Below are 8,811 nucleotides of genomic sequence, written 5' to 3'. Positions count from 1 at the left end.
CCAAGCTTTCCTTCCCTCAAAAACAAGCCAAGAAAGAGGCACCTGGCCTGAATTCAGCTGGTTTTTCTTTCCAAGTAGGCTTTGTCGATAGATGTGACTTTAGAGTCTGAAATCAATCTGTCTTATGGGAAAGCAGAAGAGAAAGACAGGAAGAGAGGCCAGGAGAAGTCCCCTCCATGGCGGAACTGGCGACCTTGATGTTTCCAGAGTGCCCTCCCCTCAGTTTACCCCAAGACCTCCACTGGGGAAGCAGCCAGGTCCCCACCATCCTGGCCGGACAGATGAGGAAACCTAGATTAAGATCTTTTCCTTTATTTTATTTATTTTTTTTAAGGTTTTTTTTTTTTTTTTGAGGAAGATTAGCCCTGAGCTAACATCTGCTGCCAATCCTCCTCTTTTTGCTGAGGAAGATTGGCCTTGAGCTAACATCTGTGCCCATATTCTTCTATTTTATATGTGGGACGCCTACCACAGCATGGCTTGATGAGCGGTAGGTAGGTCCATGCCCGGGATCCGAACCAGCGAACCCCGGGCTGGCGAAGCAGAACGCATGAACTTAACCGCTGCGCCACCAGGCCGGCCCCAAGAACTTTTGAGTTTCATTCCTCCTTCTTAATAGTATACAAGGTGCATGTGCTTTAAAGTCCTCCCAATATTTCGCGGGTTCCCCCTTCGGGACCTCCTATATGATCCATTTGTCCTGACTGGACTTTGCCCAATCCACTCCCTTAAATGAAAATGGCAGGATAACGGGAGGAATTTACTGGAACTTGGCAGATATTGAATCTGTTGCTTGAAACGGGAAGTGCAGCCTAGCCTGGTCTCAGCCATCACACAGGGGTCAGCCACACGGTGACCGTGAATTAGACATTTGGGACAAAGCCGTGCTCAGTGGGAAGAGGCGGTTTCAGGCTCTTCACAACTCGAAATTCCTCTCCCCACAAGCGCACCTTAAACATTTGGGGAAACCTTTTAGTAAAAAGAGCCATGATTTTGCTTAAAACGGAATTTTGTTTTTTGTTTTTTGGTAAGTGTGACAGCTCTATCACGAATCGTACCAGATCCATCCTAAAATTACGCTTGACCCCTCAAAGCAATTGATCAATTACATACCTCCAGACGGTGATTCAGCCCTTCTCGGTGCTAAAAACGTCACTTTTCTCTCCAACGGCTTAAGACAAATTGATGTATTTATAGCCCACCAATCTGCAAGTTCTTGGGGTGTGAATTGGTTGTTTACTTTAAAGAGCAGACAAAAGCGAGACTTGTAATCAGGGTTGCTCTGCTCTGAGGGTTGAACGCCTAGAGCAGACAGAGCCTTCTGGGTCCCCATCAGATCATCCGGTTGCCAGGAGTTTGCGAAGGGAGAAGGCGCCCCTTGCAGAGGGTCATTCTGAGGGGGCAAAGAATCACCTCCTACCTCTGATCCTTGCAAACTTCATGTGCTCATCAAACCGAGCGTGGATAATTGTGGCTGGCGTTCACGGGTGCTCCCTGCATGACAGCCCTTTGCATGGAAAGAGGCATTGAATGCTCCCAGCAGCCTTTGCGGGGGCTGCTGGCATCATTCCCATGGCACCGGCACCGAGGAGGAGACAGAAGTTCAGAGAGGCTGAGCTGGGAAGCACAGGGCAGAATCCCCATCAGGCTCTTAGCGGATGCTTCCCAGGCCCCCAGGTTCCCAGACCACCCCAAGCCCGGATGCTGGACTCTTTGTCAGAACTCACAGGAACTGACTCTGTTCATAAGAAACAGCGGGCTGGGTACCACTGGCAGAGATGCTCATAGCAATGAGCATAAGGAGACAAGGCCCTTCTTGCCCAACCTGTTTCCTGCAGGATGACACTCAGAACAGCCTGATGGAGAACCAGAGAACCTGTGTGTCACTTACTTCTCTGTGGGCTGAGTCGTATCCAGAGAGTGTCATTAACATAAAGGATGTGAATAGCTATTTTCCTCCTCACCCACGCGCTAGGGTCCTCGCTGACTGGCCAAGAGTTGCCTTGTCTTTTTCTCTCTCAGGTGTTTTGTTCCTATCCCTCATTTAATACAAATACACTCAGGACAAGAAAGCTGTATTTTTTAATAAAAACGGATTTGTGATATGGGGTTGACTTGTGTTTACAACTTATATTTGCCACCATACAGTAATTTATATGTCAGAAACTGGAGCTTCTGCCCCCGGAGGCTGCAGAGCTGCCAACGAATGTCACACACTCTGCTTATGAAATGCCACACTGGGCGCCCTGGGCCCTGCGGGCTCGCTCGCTGGAGGATGACCAAGGAGGGGACGCACTGGGGAGGAAGCCCGTCCCTCTATGAGGAGACTCAGGTTGCAACCAGAGGCCTGAGAAGGACTCTTGGCCCAGCCACAGCCGGACCCCAGGGCCTGGGGTGTGTCATGTGCCGATGAGCCTTGGGGTCCCCAGGCAGGGCTGAAGGAGGGTCATGACTGTGGGCCGGGCAGGCAGCTGTGATGGGAGGCGCCCACCCAGACTGGTCCTCTGCCCTTCCCTGCAAGCTCACGGCAGAGCTCTCGAAATGTGTGGGATGCTGCATTTATGCCCAGAAGCGCTGTGTGGTGGTTGAATCGTGTCACCCTATATCCATGTCCACCCAGAACCTCAGAATGTGACCTTATTTGGAAACAGGACCTTTGCAGATGTAATGAAATTCAGATGAGGTCACACTGAATCGGAGTGGGCTCTAAATCCAACAGGACAGGTGTCTTTGAAAGAAGAATAGCGACACAGAGAGGCAGGCAGAGAAGACGGCCAGGTAAGGAGAGAAGCGGAGATTAGAGTGACGTGTCCACAAGCCAAGGGACACCACAGATTGCGGGGAGCCAGCAGAGCTAGAAGAGACAGAAGAATCCTGCCCTGAGCCTGCGGAGGAAGCGTGGACCTGCCGACACCCTGATTTTGGACTTCCGGTCCCCAGGACCGTGAGAGAATGCATTCCCATGCTTTTAAGCCGATCTGTGACGGCAGCCCCAGGAGACTGATATGGGTTGATTGACCCGTAAATCCAGAACATCCTTGAGCCTGTGACAACCTTCCCCCGGCCTCGGAGCCCGTGACCCTGGAGCCTTCGAGTGGCTGTGAAGAGAGAGAGCCGCTGCCAGGGTCAGGCCTGGGGCCCATCCCCTTTGTGACCTTAGGCACACCCTCACCTCGCTCCTGGCCATAACCCTTGGTCTACCCCCTATTAAAGGGGCATTTGGCACCTGCTCAGTGCAGGCCTACGGCACAGCAGACTCTCACTAAATGGTGACCAGCAGCAGGCACAACATGACAGCCCGCACAGTGAGAAGGGAAGTTTCGGTGTGGCAGGTGGCTCCTTGGGAAGGCTTCCTGTGTCCATCCCCACTGAAGACCCTGGAGGGACAGGCGTAGGCTGGGCCAGGGTTGCCGGCCAACACAGAGCAGGGCATCTCTCCTGAGCAGATCGCATTGAGATGCTCTGAATGGATGCTTTCTGTGACCCAGTGACCCCTGCCTCCAGCCAGGGGTACCAGGACACACGGCCTGCGGAGATGGGAAAACACACTAAGTGGCCGAAAGTCTGGAGGAGGAGGAATCGGGAGGGGCCGGGCCTCTGAGCGGCAGAAACGAATCCATCGCCCGGCCCGGGGGAGCCCAGCGCGGATTTGTGAGCGCAGCGGTGGTTTCCATCCCTGCCTCCTTCCGCTCCACGTGCAAAGCCCCAGGGAGCATGTGGTTGGCCGAGTGGGAGCAAGGGTGGGGGGCTGTACCCCTTAACTGCCGTGGATCAGGAAGGGGCACCTCCAGGGGTGCGCGCTGAGGGGGGCAGGTCTGGATCTGCCCCCTCACTCAGGTGGGGTGGTCGGGCAAGATGGGGCATGATTCCCCAGAGGGAGCCCCACGTCTGGTTGGGGAGAGTGAGGGGATGGGCAGCGGGGGCCAGAAACCAGCACCCATCCTGCGCACGGCAGCCATCATCCTCGAAAGTGGGGACAGGAAGGCGTGCCCTGGCTCTGGGACGCACGTGGCCTGCCCACCTCCCTGGGCACCTGTGTCTGCAGCTTCCCCCGTCCTCTCCTGGAGGCAGCTTGCTGCAGGGGGTCCGGGCCCCTGGGGGAAGCAATGTCACTCAAAGGGCAGAGCACCCTGAGCACCTGCCTGGGTTAACCCTGTGTGGCACATGCCACTTCTTCAGGATGCAGCTGGCTCAAGAAATGCGAGCCTGAAACCAGGGCAGGAGGCCAGCGGGCCAGGGCCTTGGCGGTGACACCGGCAGCCACGCCACCTGGACGGGCTCAAGCAAGCCCAGCGCCCTCACCATCTCAGACGCCGAGGAGGGGAACGGCGAGGCTGGGAAGGGCAGGGCGGGGTCTTGCCCGGAGCGCAGCCTTCATGGGGACCAGGTGGCCTGGGGCCAGGCCAGGGTGGCGGGAGAACTCCGATTGTCTGTACCAGCTTCCAACCCCAGTGCAGCGGCAGCTCTGCCCCCAAGGGAGAGGAGCACTGTGCAGTGGGTCGAAGAATGAAAGACTGCTACTTGCAGCGGGCTTCAGCAGAGGCACAGATGACCCCCAAACAGGAGGTGCCAAGTGTGAGAGGGGCGGCCAGATGGGCTCCCGGCATCTACTGAATTGCCTGACACCTGCTACCTGGCACGCAGGCGCCATGCTCAGTGCTGGGCATGTAAACCTGCCCGAGGACACAGGCACCTCAAGGAAGGGACTTGATGCGTTCCACCTGGGGGCAGGGCCTAGGGCAAGCCTGTGCATGGTAGATGCTCAGTGAGCCTCAGCCGAATGAATGAATGAATGAATGAATGAGTGAATAAGCCAAATAGAAGAAGCAATCTAGACATCTAAATGCAGCCAGGCTGGGAAGGGGATTTGAGCTACAGAGGAGAGAGCAGTCAATTCAATCTGCAAGCAATCTGGTAAGGCTGCCTGGAAGAGGCGGCACTTAGTCCAAGCCTGAAAGGCTGAGTAAAGATGTGAGGACTGGAGAAGGAAGCCATAAATATATATACATATATATTCCCCCAGAAGCAGGGGCAGTATTTATCAGGAATCTATACAAAGCCAAATATAATCAGATTCTAGAAAAGTGAGGCATTTTTATAAGTGACAGAAGGTCACACCAAGATCCCCAGAGGAAGGTGAGGGGCAGAGTTGGGTCCTGGCCTCCAAGGGGAAAGTCCAGCTCCCGCTCATCTGCTGACACTGAGGGGTTAGGCGCCTTTCCCTCTGGGGTGGGGGCAGGGCTCACAGGGAGGCCAGAGCCTCTGGGGTACTTCTCCGGAGCAGGGGCCCCGTCACGCGCTGAGGGGCAGGTCCTGGGTCAGCGTAGGAGGGAGCTGGGCCTCTGTGGGCCCAAGAAAGCTCATGCATTGGGAGGCAGAGTGGCACGAAGGAGCATTCTGGACGCCACCCTGTGCCCCGCACGGTCCCCAGAGTTGGCCCATAAGAGCCCTAACTTCCCAGCAGCCGAGACAGACAGGCTCCTCCTAGTTCCATTTTTCAGAAGAGGGTCGGCTTTTGCTCAGAGCTCCAGTATCGTGGGAAAATTTCACACATCAAGAGAACATGCAAAGACACAACCATCCATCAACATCTCATGAAAGGTGAAATATGACTCTTATACGAACATCAAATGAACACGCGTCGAAGATCTTTTTCAGCTCATTAATTAATGAGGGAACCGGGAAGACGTTACCAACGGTTTAAAAGAGAATGGAAAGAACAATAGAGAACGCTGACGCGGATTTGCAAATAGACGCAAAACTGGCCTGTGCACGGGGGCGGTAATCAATCGCTTTCCAGTCGACGCACTTCATTCGTATTCCGATAGACAAGAATCATTTGCATCATTATCAGTTTTCGACAACTTGCAGAGTTGTAAGAGAGCACAAAGACAACGAACGACAGGCGGAGAGACCAGAAGAGTGTGCTAGACAGGCCACTCCATCATCTTTCTGGCCTGACAAGCTGCCCCCATAACCTCCGCCTGTGTGCCTTCTCCACAGCTGGACCGTCCAGGCCCGCTTTGAGCCGGGCCTGCCTCTGGGCACCAGACCTTTCCCTTCCCACCCACTACGGTCCTCACGCCAGCAACAAGCCCTTCTCTCTCCTACATTGTCATCACTTTTGTGACGGCTGCTAGAGCATCGCCAGCAGCATAAAAACAAGCTGTCCTCTTATCTGAAAAGAGGAAGAAATGATGTTTTGGGGTTTTTTTTGAGGAAGATTAGCCCTGAGCTAACATCTGCTGCCAATCCTCCTCTTTTTGCTGAGGAAGACTGGCCCCCCGCTAACATCCACGCCTATCCTCCTCTACTTTATATGTGGGATGCCTGCCACAACATGGCCTGCCAAGCCGTGCCATGTCCACACCCGGGATCTGAACCAGCAAATCCCGGGCTGCCACAGTGGAACATGCGAACTTAACTACTGCACCACCAGGCCAGTCCCAGAAATGATGTTTTTAAAGAAAAAAATCCCTTGGTGCCACCTCCTCTGAAAGCTACAACTTCTTGTCTTTGCTATTCTTTGTAGGAAAACTCTCCACATTCCCCCGACTCCATTCCTCTCCTCCCACGCTCTCTGAAGCCCATCCGGGCGGGGTTTGCCCAGCACTCCCTCGAAGGTGCTTGTCTTAGTCCTCTCGGGCCGCCATAACTAACTGCCACAGACGGGGTGGCTCAACAGCAGAAAGTTCTGGAAGCTGGAAGTCCAAGATCAAAGTGTCAACAAGTTGGTGTCCTCCGAGGCCTCTCTCCTTGGCTTGCAGACGGCCGTCTTCTCCCAGGGTCCTCTTGCGGTTGTCCCTCTGGGAGTGTCTGTGTCCTCATCTCCTCTTCTTACAAGGACACCAGTCCTGTTGGATTCGAACCCACCCTAACGGCCTCATTTTACCATGGCCCCCCCGTCAAAGGCCCCATCTCCAAATACAGTCACATTCTGAGGGGCTGGGGGTTAGGGCTTTGACATACGAATTAGGGAGGGACGCAATTCAATCCATCCCAGCGCTCTTGTCAAGGTCAACAACGACCCCTGTGTTACGCGCAGTCCCCTCTACCCCCAACAGCAGCTTCTGGGCTGGTTCCTTCTCCTCTCTGTGACTTCTTGACTTTGGAGGGCTCCGGCTCAGACCTCAGTCCTCTCCGCTTCTTCAGGCGCCCTGGCTTCTGTCTCCTCGTTCAGACTCATGGCTCCAACTTCCGTCTAGAATTTGTCTAGACTGAGGACTCCCACCTGAGCATCCCCAGCCTGGATCTTTCGTCCCCAGCTCTGGACCCTTTTCTCCAGCTGCCCGCTGGGTGTCTCCACGGAATCGTCCAATAGACAGCTCAACTCACTCTGTCTAAAACCGAACCCTGGACCTCCCATCCAAAACCTCCTCACACAGTCTTCCTCATCCTTCCAGGCTCCTGGGCCAAAGCCTTGAGTCATCCTTGACTCCACTCTTTCCCTCACACCCCGCATCCAGTCTGTCTCTGAATACTTTCAAAAATACATCCGGTGACCAATCGCGTCTCGCCCCTCCACTGCAACCATCCTGGTCCAGGTCACCACCATCTCATGCCTGGATTCCTGTGGCCACCTGCTAACTGGTCGACCTGCTCTGTCCTCGCCTCCCTACGGCACAGAACGTCATTCCTTTTATCAAACCCTGCAGTGCCTCCCCATCTCATTCAGAGTGGAAACCCAAATCCTTCAGTGGCTTCCCTTGGCTCTCGCCGCCACGCTGGAAACATCCCAGGCTCACTCCTGCCTCAGGGCCTTTGCACTGCCATTCTCTCTACCCAGACGCTCATCCCTCAGATTCTATTTGGCTACTTCTCCCGTGTCCTTCAAGGCTTTGCTCACGAGTCACTTTCTCATTGAGCTCTCCCCTAACAGCCTTATTTGATATTGCAGCCCCTCCCCAGCAGCCACTCCCGCCACCCACTCCTTACCCTTCTCGGCTTTTCCTCTTCCCATAACACTTGGCACCTCTAGATAATCTGCTTCCTGTTTACCATCTCTCTTCCACCGCACGGTAAGCCCGTGAGTGAGCGCATCTGATGTTTTGTCCACTGATGCCTCCCAAGCAGCTAGACCAGGCCGGGCCCCCAGCTCCCTCCCCGGTTTCACACGATGTTCTTCCCAACACAAGAAAACACATTTCCTTTTCTATCCCGGCACGTCCTGGTAGCCGCCAGGGCCAGAGCCCAAGCCCTTGGTACCATGGGAGCCAGAAGACTCAGGGCCAGAGGCTGCCTGCAGGCGGAGGAAGGGTTTGCAGGTGACGGGCAGGTGAGGCAGCAGGCCCGGGCCCCACCCCGCTCACCCCCGCCTGGGCTGACACTTCCTGATGAGTGAAGAAAAGAGCCGAAAGAGTGTGGCGCCTGCATGAAGACAGTTCCCATGCTGCTTTACCCGCTCGAGCTCAGGGGACCAGCCCGGAGGACCGTGCTGTGCTCACTTTAACACTTGAGAGGGGGAATGCTGGGCCCTGGGCAGCCACCCTGGGAGCAGAGGGGCAACTAGGGCATTTGGACCCCAAGGATGTCCTTGGCCCTGACCTTGCCTCCGCTCGCTCCATCTGCACCCAGGGCCCATGCTGAGGCCCCATCTCCCGAGCAGGCAAAGTGACACACCCAGGGTCACCCAAGCCAGGAGGACGAGAAGCAAGAATTCGAACCCAGGACTTTCTCACCCCGAGCCTGCAGTCTTCCCGCGAGAGGCCGGCGGGGGGGGGGGGGGGGGGGGGGGGGGGGGGGGGGGGTCCTCGGAGAGCAGCGGCTGAGCCGGGCCCGTCAGGTCTGCCCTGTGTCGTTTGCTTGTCCTTG

This window comes from Equus quagga, chromosome 7 (assembly GCF_021613505.1).
Source record: "Equus quagga isolate Etosha38 chromosome 7, UCLA_HA_Equagga_1.0, whole genome shotgun sequence".
In the NCBI taxonomy this organism is placed as follows: Eukaryota; Metazoa; Chordata; class Mammalia; order Perissodactyla; family Equidae; genus Equus; species Equus quagga.
This window is presented reverse-complemented; position numbering follows the sequence as displayed.